The sequence below is a fragment of the Schistocerca nitens genome, chromosome 3 (genome assembly GCF_023898315.1).
Source record: "Schistocerca nitens isolate TAMUIC-IGC-003100 chromosome 3, iqSchNite1.1, whole genome shotgun sequence".
Taxonomy (NCBI): Eukaryota; Metazoa; Arthropoda; class Insecta; order Orthoptera; family Acrididae; genus Schistocerca; species Schistocerca nitens.
Window position 1 is genome coordinate 481,096,229 of NC_064616.1, and position 14,310 is coordinate 481,110,538.

Here is a 14,310-nt window from a genome sequence, read left to right on the forward strand (position 1 = left end):
TGGCAAATCCCATTAAGTAAAGAATCCCGTAAATATACTGCTTTTCTATTTGCCGGGAAATGCTATCAGTATAAAGTAGTGCCGTTTGGGCTTAGCACATCTGTGGCAGTATTTATTAGGGCACTGGACTTTGTGTTGGGGAGAGAACTGAGTTCCCGGCTAACCATTTATGTAGACGATTTACTGATTGCTACAGAAACATGGCAAGAGCATTGCGAGTTATTGCGAAAAGTTTTTGTTGCTCTACAAGCAGGGGGCATGACACTTAAGTGGAAGAAATGTGAATTTGTAAAATCGGAAATAAAGTTTCTGGGGCACATTATTACTACAAACGGCATTGGAAAAGATCCGGAAAAGTTAAGTGCAATATCAGGGTGTCCAGTTCCTAGAAATAGAAAACAATTGAAAGCCTTTTTAGGTTTATGTGGATTCTATAGAAAATTCGTCAAAGGGCAAGTTTTTAATAGTCCTCATTTGAATAATCTACTTAAGAAAAATAGTGCTTTTGTGTGGACTGAAGGGTGTATGAGGGATTTCGAAAAATTAAAATACGAACTTTTGAGTGACAATATTTTGCATCACCCCATACTCTCGGAACCTTTCCATATGAGTACTGACAGCAGTGCGTATGGAATTGGTATAGAAATTTTCCAAGAAATCAGTAATGGCGAAGAAATCGAACACAGGACTATCGCGTTTGCAAGTAGAACTCTAACAAAATACGAGAGAAACTACACAATTTCGGAAAAGGAAGCTTTAGCCATTATATGGGGGCTAAAGAAATTTAGAAATTATCTGTGGGGCCATAAGCTCGTCATACATACTGACCACAAAGCTTTAACTTTTCTTAAAGATTGCCGTTTACTAAATGGTAGACTAACTCGTTGGGCGTTATACCTACAACAATTTGATTACGAAATTTATTATGTCAAAGGTACTGAGAATTATGTGGCAGATGCTTTATCTCGATTGCCTAATGGTATGAGTGAAGTGCCAAATGAAAATGGGGAAGAGGGTACTTTTCAGATAAGGTATATGAATGAGGTTTCAGGAAAGAGGAAAATTGAGCAGATATGTAAAAATATGAGATACCATCAGAATGAGGATTCAACCTGGAAATCAGTGAAGGTAAATTTTGACAGTGTGCAGTATCCTCAAATTAAGAAATATTATAAAATTTATAAGGGCATTTTATATAGGAAGAAAGATTTAGTTACTGAGGAATGGAGGGTATGTTGGCCAACCCAGTTTGACACCTATGTCATAGATTATTTTCATTTAGCATTGGGGCATAGTGGGCCAAAGAAATGTCTAGATAAATTGAACAATGTAATAGTGATTACTGGTAGTATGAGTAAGAAGGTAAAGGAACGAATTAAGTCATGCGATGTCTGTCAAAAGGCCAAAGTGCCGAACAAAACTAATAGGGGACTAATGAAAAGTACGTTGCCTGAAGACACCCTAGACTTATTATCGGTGGATTTATATGGTCCCCTCCCAAAGACTTCGGGAAATTGTGCATATATTTTGGTGATTTTGGAAGTATTTTCAAAATTTGTGAAATTATACTCCTTGAAAAAAGCGACAGCAAAAGCTGTATTTAGTAGAATGGTCGAATACTTCAGGACCATCGGGAAACCCAAAGCAGTACTATCTGACAATGGACCCCAGTTCATATCCAAAATTTGGAAGGAGGGAATGGAGAAAGTTGGTGTGGAGGTTAAATATATTGCCGCCTACCATCCTGCAAGCAACCCGGTTGAAAGGTACATGCGAGAAATCGGGAGATTGTGTAGAACATACTGCAGTCACAATCATAGAGCCTGGGGCAGATTTATATCGGATTTTGAGAATGTCATGAATACATTACATCATGAAACTACAGGATTTCCACCGGAAGAAATTTTGTTAGACAGAAGTAGTAAAAGTTTAATTGAAGAAAAACTAGAGTTTCCACCTTGTACAAGTTTGGGGTTGGATCAAAAGAAAGAATTGGTGATAAAAAGGGCAAAGCAAAAAGCTGAAGCTAGATCTAAAAGACACAATAAAAATTTAAAAGTTTCAAAATTTAAAATTGGAGATTATGTTCTTTTAAAAACCCACGAAAAGTCTAGTGAACTAAACCATGAAATTTCAAAATTTAAATATATTTATAATGGACCATATATAATACAGAATGTTCCACATGACAATGCTTACTACCTGATCTACCCAAAATCCAAAAGACCTTTAGGTGTAAGAAATATTGTGGACCTGAAACTGTATGTTCCTAGAAATGAGTGAAATAAGAATAATCAGAAAACGACTGGCAATAAATGTGCTGTATCTTATGCTGAAACCAAGTTATTCTAAAAGTAACTAATCTTTGTAAATGTCTGTATACCCTTGAAAGTGTGCTAATGTAGTTATGTAAGTTTCAGATTACCACTTGTACCGTAACTGTAAAAATGTATGGAGAAAGGATAAAGGCTATAAGCCAGATAAAAGATGGGCCTGTCAAAAAGGAAAATGGGCAGTGTATGAACCATGATATGAAGGACTGCCAAATACTAATGAGGGCAGATAAATAGTCGATGGAAAATTGTAAATATGATCCAGAAGAAGTGACAATATGAAGTGAAAAGGACTGCCCAAATCCGCATAATAGGCAGCAAATAGGTGTATTTAAAAATTTTTCAATATGTGTGTGTGTACTTTGTTTAGCAAGTAAGGAAATGGACTGCTATTCACAACAAGCAGAGACAAATTATTTTATAGTGTGTACAAAATATGCAATTGTTTTGTAATTAAATGTTTGTATTCCATAATTTTAAATTATTTCTTTGATAAATTTAGGAAAAATAATTAAATTACTATTTTAGTAATGTTATGATGATAAGTTGGACTGTGCAAAAGGCACTTGAGTAAATGACAAGTAAATGTTTTTGGAATGTTAAAAAAAAATATAGACCTATATAATGTGAGTGAAAGGAAGTAGGTGGTATAAAATTTTGGACATTTACGTAAAAGGATTCATAACAACTGTATAAATGTAATATTTAGTGTTCCCATTAAATTTACACGTTGTGAAAATTACTGGAAACAGGGGCATGTGTAACGACAACTGTATCTATAATAATTTTTTCCTTTATGAATTTAGATAAGTTAATGTTGGCAGGGTTTTGAACTTCTTTTTCGGCTCGTATAGTGATGTTAAAGAAACTGCGAGTAACTTTTGTAATGAATATTATTATTTATTTTAGATTTCAGAGAATGTGATAATCAAAAGAAAGTGTAATTAATGTTAAAAATATTGTAAAATGTGGAAATTGTAATTTAAACACTTGGTCCATACGTAGGTAATGCATTAGAATATGTGTAATAGAAAACCTGTGGTGAATACCCTACCTGTAGGGGAGCGGGAAAAGGTGGAGGCAGGCGAGCGCGGGAAAACGCACACTGGGCGCGGTTCGGCGCAACGGGCACAGTCAGTCAGTCGGAGGCGAGAGTCAGTAAGAGTCGGAGTGGTAAATTGATCCGAGGAACAAGTACTGTACCGAGGAGGCTACCTAGGAAAAGTGGATTACATTGAGCCTCGGGTACACCGATTCCGACGACTACCTGGCATGGCTATATTCTGAGGCACAATATTGGAAAGATTACGACGCTAAGAAGATGGAAAGTGCCTATGTAGCGTGAGCCTTAGCCGCGCTTGTATGTGTGCCGTGCTGCCCGTAACCTCGCTGTCCGCCAACCGCCGCACCGACTTGCACAGGTCAAACCTTTATTTCATCTTTAGAAGTGTAAATGTGTGGACCAGTGTCGAAACTGTTTCTAATTGTGTAATAATAACGTGAATTTTACCAGAATTGCTTTAGCCATGACTTATCCTGATCACTGACCTAGACAGGATCCTTACCTCGTATTGTGCAACCCGAGTATCCTGAACTGAAAGTTTATAATTAGTGCAAATGAGAATTATCAGCAATCAAACTTTTGCTATAAAGAAATGCAATAGTTCTGTGAACTATTGTAAATGTTGGTAGAAGTATAAATAAACTGAAAGATAGTCTTTTGAATTGAGTTATCGATGCTATTTAATTAACTTGAGACAGAACTAATGACAGTTAAATTATTCAGAAGCAAAACAAAAGATTAGTTATCCATTGATTGAGAGATTTGAGTGTTAATTTGACTTTTAGTAATTAACAGTTTCAGTATAACGACCATAACAGTTTCAGGACCCCCCCCCCCTTTTCTTGTTCATTCTTTCAAACCTTGAAATGTGTTGATCAGATTTGATCAGTAAAGTCAAGTTCTATATTAATCCTAAGTGTATTAGTGTTGTTTTCCAATTTTAATAGTGACATTGTATGTGTGCTTTCAAAACTGCTTATCCTGGGGCAATCTATGCCCGATTTCAGTCTGATCAATATACTAAATGCAGTTCGTAGTAATCATTGCAGTGTGGTGTTGTGTGAATTTAGCTCGTCCAAATTAGTACAAAAAGAGAAAGCTTTAGTTCAGTGGATTTTTCTGGTTCCAAACTTTGCCATATAACGCATCATTACTACAGGTTACTATGCTTGTACATGCACCCAATTGTACAAGGAAAAACTCACTCATTGCCTAAGTAGGCTGGCGACCGAATTATTAATTAACGGTAGCATCTACTGTGTGTACTTCTTGTCCATGCGAACGCGCAATTATACTATACATTTGCTTGATGCATCACTGTAGTTATTTACTGATTACAAGTCCGATCTTGCTTCTATTAGGTACACGCGGTCAATTTATGTACTAAAATCCTTGTTTATAAGGTGAAGCCCGTGAACTTATTACAGTACAGGCTTTATACAGCTAACGCACGTCCGTTTAAGGGCGGTAGCGTTACAGGATGAGTATGGGTATGGAGATAATCTCACGAATCCACGGACTCTGTATGTCAGCAGAGGACTGTTCAGTCTGTTGGAGGTCCTTAATAATATGAGACGTGTGCAGTTGGAGGGATATAGGACCCCTGATACGTCTAGACACGACTCTGGCAGGTGACACGTACGTAAGCATCCTGTCTGATCACATGTGTCCATTCATGTCCATTATGCATTCCGATGGACTTTGGCAATTCCAGCACGACAATGCGACACCCCACACGTCCAGAATTGCTACAGAGTGGCTCCAGGAACACTCTTCTGCGTTTAAATATTTCCGCTGGCTACCAAACTCCCAAAACATGAACATTATTGAGCATATCTGGGATGCCCTGCAATGTGCTGTTTAGAAGAGAACTCTACCCCTCGTACTCTTACGGATTTATGGGCAGAAATGCAGGATTCATGGTGTCAGACATTAGTCGAGTCCACGCCGCATCGCGTTGTGGCACTTATGCGTTCTCGCGGGGGCCCTATACGATATTACGCAGGTGTACCAGTTTGGCTCTCCAGCGTCTCCTTAAGGGATGAACCGCTCTTTTTAAAACTCTCCCAATAAACCGATGTCGACCATTCGCCTTCCACACTACGATCCTTACACGCTCTTTCAGTTTCATATAGGTCTGCAACGTTTCGCCGAGATATTTAATCGACCTTACTGTGTCTAGTAGCACACTACTAATGCTGTATTCGAAATTTATGGGATTGTTTTTCCTACTCATCGCCATTAACTTACATTTTTCTACATATAGAGGTAGTTGCCATTCAGTACCCCTATCAGAAATTTTGTTTAAGTCATCTAGTATTCTACTACAGTCATCACAGTCATTCAACGTCTACACCTTCCTGTACATCAAAGAATCTTCAACAAACTGTAGAAGATAGCTGATCACCCTGTCCGTCAAATCTTTTATGTATAAAGAAAATAATCACATAGCCCTGTGGCACTCCTGACGATACCCTTGTCTGTGATGAACACTCGTCGTCGAGAACAACGTACTGGATCAAATTACTTAAGACGGCTTCGAACCACTCACATATCTTGGAACCTATCCCGTACGCTTATACTTTCGTTAACAGTCTGCAGGGCGTCACCGTGTCAAACGCTTTTCAGAAACCTAGGAATACGGAATCTGATTGTTGCCCTTCATTCATAGTTCGCACGACATCATATGAGAAAATGACAAGCTGAGTTTCGCACGGGCGATGGTTTCTGAAACCGTGTTGATTTGTACACACGGACTTTTCCGTCTCAAGGAACTTTATTGTATTCAAAAGGAAATTGAGTCTGCAACCACGAAACATACACGGTCCTTCGAGAAGTTCACTGGCAGATATATTCTTCAACTTGTTGCTCTTCTTGTCAGCAGCAGAGGTTGTCATTTCAATGTTTTCGATGGTTTTGTAGACTCGCGTCTCCTTAGAGCGTCGAGTCTGCGGCTGGCGCGCTGCCACGATTGCGTAAGCCAGCCTCGCGCGATGGGGTCAAAGGTCAAACTGATAAGAACTTTAACATGGAACATGCTGTTACATACTCTATGGCCGACAGGTTCTAGATGTACGCTTACAGGTTCTCAGCTACGCTACAGAATACAGGGCTACGCTAGCAATCACTTTATTTATAAAAATATACAATACAGTCTCCCACAAACTTTACATATTCACAACATCCTTTACCTTTAATCCAGATATATACAGATTCGTTAACGTTAATCTTACGTCTACTTCTAGTATAGAGGGATAATGAGGAAGGTGAGGTATATACAGATTTTCCAAAGTCTTTATTAGCAATTTCTCCAATGTGGTAGGTGCGGAAGGCGATGACATCACGATCGACGAAACTCTCCAGGCCACCGACTGCAGGAACACCAGATCCACCTCTTACAATGGCTACTGTAAGCCATCCATTGCCATGAGTGAATGTATCGTTCACATCAATACTGAAATTGAGTCTGCAACCACGAAACATACACGGTCCTTCGAGAAGTTCACTGGCAGATATATTCTTCAACATGTTGCTCTTCTTGTCAGCAGCAGAGGTTGTCATTTCAATGTTTTCGATGGTTTTGTAGACTGTTTGACTAGTGCTCGCGTCCGGGATAACGCGCGGCTGGCACTGTGAAATCGGCTAAGTCCGAATCAAGGTCACGCGCTCTGCGCGTATGAAAGCGAGCGAACAGGCCACAGCCTGCTCATTCGCGCTGCTGCTGCTGCACAGGCAACTGCATTGAACGCTGCCACGATGCCGTACAGAAGATACCGTCGACGTTCTCGTCAAACAGTCTACAAAACCATCGAAAATATTGAAATGACAACCTCTGCTGCTGACAAGAAGAGCAACAAGTTGAAGAATATATCTGCCAGTGAACTTCTCGAAGGACCGTGTATGTTTCGTGGTTGCAGACTCAATTTCAGTATTGATGTGAACGATACATTTACTCATGGCAATGGATGGCTTACAGTAGCCATTGTAAGAGGTGGATCTGGTGTTCCTGCAGTCGGTGGCCTGGAGAGTTTCGTCGATCGTGATGTCATCGCCTTCCGCACCTACCACATTGGAGAAATTGCTAATAAAGACTTTGGAAAATCTGTATATACCTCACCTTCCTCATTATCCCTCTATACTAGATACCGTCGACGTTCTCGTCAAACAGTCTACAAAACCATCGAAAATATTGAAATGACAACCTCTGCTGCTGACAAGAAGAGCAACAAGTTGAAGAATATATCTGCCAGTGAACTTCTCGAAGGACCGTGTATGTTTCGTGGTTGCAGACTCAATTTCAGTATTGATGTGAACGATACATTTACTCATGGCAATGGATGGCTTACAGTAGCCATTGTAAGAGGTGGATCTGGTGTTCCTGCAGTCGGTGGCCTGGAGAGTTTCGTCGATCGTGATGTCATCGCCTTCCGCACCTACCACATTGGAGAAATTGCTAATAAAGACTTTGGAAAATCTGTATATACCTCACCTTCCTCATTATCCCTCTATACTAGAAGTAGACGTAAGATTAACGTTAACGAATCTGTATATATCTGGATTAAAGGTAAAGGATGTTGTGAATATGTAAAGTTTGTGGGAGACTGTATTGTATATTTTTATAAATAAAGTGATTGCTAGCGTAGCCCTGTATTCTGTAGCGTAGCTGAGAACCTGTAAGCGTACATCTAGAACCTGTCGGCCATAGAGTATGTAACAGCATGTTCCATGTTAAAGTTCTTATCAGTTTGACCTTTGACCCCATCGCGCGAGGCTGGCTTACGCGTAATAGCACATTGAAGGGACGAGTAAACGTCATCTCGGTTATGTATGTATACAACGGCTACTCATTCAGCAAACGCATTTGAATGTTGTTTGTTTGCTAGCAATGCTTCGTGTAATAAGGAGAAACGTCTACTAGCACGCGCATAGCGGCCTGTGGAGACAGCGGTTTATCGTTCCGCTACATGGCCGCTCACGCTGGCCGGGATCCCACGATTGTCCTTCGAATATGGAACCGATGGGTTCAGGAGGACTCGACACACAGCCATGAAGAATTTCAGAGGCCACGCATCAGTAGCGTTCGAGAGGACAGACGTCGGTTCTGCAGGATGGTACCGTTACGTCGCGAACCCTGAATCAGGAAATAGACTTGTTTACGGCAAGACAAGTTCAAAAATGGTTCAAATGGCTCTGAGCACTATGGGACTTAACTTCTGAGGTCATCAGTCCCCTAGAACTTAGAAATACTAAGACCTAACTAACCTAAGGACACCACACACATCCATGCCCGAGGCAGGATTCGAACCTGCGACCGTAGCGGTCGCGCGGTTCCAGACTGTAGCGCCTAGAACCGCTCGGCCACTCCGACCGGCAGGCAAGACAAGTATCCACATAGACAGTGCGACGAGTCAGGAACACCGCAGACGGTCCAGACTGTATACCAGTATGGTTTCTTTCAGAGTATGCTGACACAATAGCTCCATACTTAGCAGTCATGTACAACCACTCGCCCGTCGATAGGTCCTTACCTAAGAACTGGAAAATTGCACAAGTCACAACAATACCCAAGAAAGGAAATAGGAATAATCCGCTGATTTACAGACAAGTTCAAAAATGGTTCAAATGGCTCTAAGCACTATGGGACGATGTGCAATAGGATTTTGGAACACATACTACATTCGAACATAATGAATTTTCAGGTTCCCAGAAGACTTCTAATACCGTTCCTCAAAAGCGATTTTTAATCAAATTGTGTGTTTATGAACTATGGTCCCAGTAGTGTGAGTGGATTCGTGATTTCCAGTCAGAAAGGTGTAATTGACGGAAAGTCATCGAGTAAAACACAAGTAACGTCTGGCGTTCCCCAAGGAAGTGTTACAGGCCCTCTGCCTATTCCTCCTCTACAAAAAAGACTTAGGTGACGATCTGGGTTCCCCTCTTAGAGTGTTTGCAGATGATGCTGTCATTTAGCGTCTTGTAAAATCATCAGATGATGAAAACCAGTTGCGAAATGATTAGAAAGGATATACATATGGTCAAAAAAGTGGCAATTGATTCTAAATAATGAAAAATATTAAGTCATCCACATGAGTAATGAAAGGAACGGCCAAATTTCGGTTACAACTGGACGAATCACATAGATAATGTTGTGGAGAAAACGAACCAAAGACTACGATTTATTGGCAGAGCCCTCAGAAAATCCAACAGCTGTCTTAAAGATACTGCTTGCTGTATGCTAGCAGGGGAGCTATGTTCCTTCTGCCGCAGTTTTAATTTATTCAAGACGGCAGCTGTGCCTGATTGAGTCCCCCCAACCCCTCTCCCAGGGGGACGAGGTAGATGCGACAACATCACACTAATGATGTCACCACCCCCACTACTCCCCCCTCATCCATTTTCTCTCATCTCCCTCATTTCCCCCACTCTCCTTTCCCCACTTCCCTGCCCCAAACACTTGTGAATTGGTGAAAAAAAAAACTCAGTAGCTGGAGCGGAAGGATGTAAGGTAATATCTTTATTTATTTACATGTGGCCTGTTCTACAGCTGGTGTGAATAAAGCTGGAGAAGAAAATGCTGTCTGTGGGTTTGACAGGAAATGTATGCAATTGGTGAGATGTTGGGCAGGAGGGAGTTTAATGAGTGTATTACCTGTAAGCATACAGCTGAGGACTCCATCGACAGCTTCTTACACAAGGAAGGGAAGGAGGTGATAACAGATGAGCTTAGGGGGAATACTTATCAGCAAATAACGGTGATGCAGCAGGATAGACTGAGGATGCATCCACTATCCCAGAGAGAATGAACCAGAGGTGCTCAGGTTGGCCAGCCGCTGTGGCGCTTCAGTCCGGAATCGCGCGACCGCTGCGGACGCAGGTTCGAAACCTGCTTCGGGCATGGATGTGTGTGATGTTTGTAGGTTAGCTAGGTTTAAGTAGTTATAAGTGCTAGGGGACTGATGACCTCAGATGTTAAGTCCCATAGTGCTCAGAGCCATTTGAACCATTTTGCTCAGGTTGGTGTATGGGGCTTGACTGAGCTTGTTGACACAGGACGCTTGAAAATGATTTTGTTTCCCTTTCCTATCGCAGGTGTGTATATGTTCACCTTGCTGTGTGCCCTAGTCCACAAGACCACGTGAAATTGGTAGTAAGCTGTAATACAGCCACTGCTGGAAGAATTGCCCCCTATTGATGTACAAGTCCAAAGCTACTGAGGAACTTGTACAGAGGTACATAATAAGAAGCGATGAAGCAGCAAACTATCCTTGAAGTGTAGGAAGATCAATACGCAAAATCACCATTAACTGAAAATATTTCACTGCTGTAATTACATATCGAAATTGTAAAAAAAAGACCATTCATAAACAATGAATCATAAATGAACACATGCACTGGAAATTGAGAAAAATCATTGCAATAACACAACAACCACAGACACCGACCCCAAAAGATGCATTTAGGAGAGAGTGGCAGCAATTGCATACATGTTTACCTAGATGTGTGGCTATTGACTAAGCAGCTTAGAATCAGTCTTACCTCTTCTCCTACCACCCCTCATGCCCCCCCCCTCCCCATAAGTAGGGATACCGGTTTCCCACGTCTGTTCTAACCTATGAATGATGATACACAAAGAGATCCATCTGTTGGCACTGCTATACTGATTCTGGTCTGCACAAATTAGTCATAGGTGCCCAAAAGACTCAAGAACCGTACGCTTCATGCAAGCAGTTAAACGTATATCTCGGAAAGACTGGCTCCCTTGTTACAATAACGAAATACCTGACTATTCATAATGGATGAAGAACTGAATGGTAAACAGCTTGCATGATTTCGAGCATTCTGGATATGAGGGCACTGTCTAAAAGTGCTCCTCAACTAAGTAAAATCCGTCTCATGCAGGACACACAATGAAATAATATGTCGCACGCAAATGAGATACACCTGGATCTTTATACTAGTCATGTAACTGTGGACCTATTTGCCTGTTCTGCCCATGACAGGTGGAAAGCAGTGTCCACTCGCCCTAGATTCTGCAACTGCATACTGTTGCAAGCAGTCATCACTTGAATTTATTCTACTAATTCAGACAAACTATCTGGAGAATTTCTGGTATTTACTCTCCCTTGTTTAATAGGAATTTTCTCAAGAAAATAATAGTATTTCGCCACCAACTCCACAGTTTGTAGGGCGGCCCTCCTTGCGAAGACACCCATAAGAGAGTGCACGTATACAATAGCTTTTCCTGTGTTTCCCCCAAGGGAAGTTGACGTTCCGTTCCCAAAACATCGAGCAAACCGAAATCTAAATCATGCATGCCAGGGCCAAAGGCTTTCCTCCTTCACGTTTACCAAAACCAGAAGGAAATCTCTATTTTAGCGCACTTCGTTTGCTTAAGTAGTAATGAAAACCGCGCGGGATGGCCGAGCGGTTAGAGGCGTCATGTCACGGATTGCGCGGCCCCTCCCGCTGGAGGTTCGAGCCCTCCCTCGGGCATGGGTGTGTGTGTTGTTCTTGGAATAAGTTAGTTTAAGTAGTGTGTAAGTCTAGGTACCGATGAATTCAGCAGTTAGGTCCCTTAGGAATTCACCCACATTTAGTAATGAAAAAGTGACGAAAGCTTATTATTGTATACAGTCACCTTTGAGTTCTTATTTGGTTCTTACGTGGTTTCTGCGAATCGCATTAAGCTATTACAGGGCAAGTTTCTTCGAAAATTGATATAGCCGATTTCTTTCCACATTCTTCCCCAGTGCCAGCTTGTACCCCAGATCCAGTGACCTAATTATGCATCGCTCAGAACATGGTCTCAGATGTTTTATGGCTGTGACTTTTACCACTAACTGTCAAAGTGTTATTGAATAATTCCAGTTATTTATATTCGAAACCTTACATTTGTTAATGTCTCTGGTGAACTACTAACTCGACGAAGTGTGTTTAACCGCTGCAAATCTTTCTACATTTCGCAATAATTTTCCAGCGTCACAGCTACAAAAATGGTTCAAATGGCTCTGAGCACTGTGGGACTTAACTTCTGAGGTCATCAGTCGCCTAGAACTTACAACTACTTAAACCTAACTAACCTAAGAACATCACACACATCCATGCCCGAGGCAGGATTCGAACCTGTGACCGTAGCGGTCGCGCGGTTCCAGACTGTAGCGCCCAGAACCGCTCGGCCACCCCGGCTGGCGTCACAGCTACCCCACATACGAAAGCACCAACTTCAAACAGCAAAATATAGCGTCCGACGTTACCAAGCACGTCATTCATGTACTAGGTTATCCGCGTAACGGTTTCAGAGGTCGAAATGTAGTTTCCTGCAAATAATAGTACACGAAAGGACAAATAACTTCCTACAACCGAATCATTTTAGTTTCCCGAGCTATTGAAATATCTGTTTAGTATTACTGGGACGATAAACTTTTTTAACGGTAGTCGAAACTTCTCGGAAAGAGTAGTTGTCTGAAACAGTGTTTGTTAAGAGTTTCAGTAAAATCTTCACAACAAGAACTACGTAATTTTCTATAAAAGTGTACCAAGGTCGGTGAAGGGGTCAACAGTTTCTTGAGAGATAGAAAGAAAGGGTCTTGGTGTCTACAATTTTTTGCTAAACTTTCATTTAAAACATTACCAAACGCATGGCTCAACGTTGCTTTCCAAGAGAACAATTTAGGCGGTTTACCTTGTGTGTCGGGAACAGTAATGGGCTTCAGCTGAAGTTGTTATCACACATACATGTTAATATACAGAGTGAAGAAAAATTCGCACACTCTGACTTCGCAGCGCGATTCCTTACATACTAGCAATACAAAAATGCCTCTCACAATATTTCGTCCTTATATTTCCGGTAGTAAATGGACATTACAGATTTTCTCCGCTCAGAGACTGGGTGTTGTGTTGTCCTAATCATCATCATTTCATCCCCGTCGCCGCGCAAGTCGCGGAAGTGGCGTCAAATTGAAAGACTTGCACCCGGCAAACCGTCTACCCGACGGGAGGCCCTAGTCACACGACATTTACATTTAGCCTATATACTTATTTCCAATAGGAGCCTTCTTGGTGCCCAAAAGTAGGGGTGGGGGGAAAATTGGGCAGGGGTCGCAACTTGAGGCCTGGCCACCATGTACCGCTCCCACCCTCCGAGAACCAAGGAAAGCATAGGGAACATGTAATAGAGGTACAATGGACATCAATGGTATATTTATTTATTTCTCTTTTCCTTAATTAACTTTAATACCACCAAGAACAGCAGGAAACCGACGTCGGGAGGAGGATGGCGCGGCACGACGTCAGACTCATTGAGGCAATCGACATACAGTTTTTCAGAGATGCACATTCCGATGACTAGAGAATATACCGGTTGTAAGTGTGGAAGAGGCAGGAATCAACTTCTCATAGCAGGTACACCCCAGCTCTGGGTGGGTGGGGTGGGGTTAAGGAAGACAATACAAAGGGAACAAGGTAATGGGAGAAATGTTTCGGATTGCGGACAACTGCACAATGGCGTTCATTAAGGAAGTGCCAAAAATGAAGGACATTTTTCTCGCTGTCCACTTCACAGGGTTCGTCTTCGGTTGTGAAAAATAAACTGCGTTCGGAAAGAGGAGCGGTTCAGTAGGTATCTGATGAGGAGACGTAAGGGTAATTAAGGCCAGCATCAGTCGCACCAATAACCAGACATCTCTTGCCGATCAGCAAACCAAGCGATGCTCGTTCGTGTCCAAAACATCGCAGGCGACACTCAACGGGGTGTCTGCGAAGTGAATTCCTTGAAGGCCACGATGTTCTTGCTTCCCATTGACAATAAGGTACCGTGCAGGCCGGACGTCAGTGTCAAGAAAGGAGTGCACACCGATAGCAAAACGGCACGCCAAATGACGTGGGGATGCTTCCCCTCAACCACATTCGGTGACC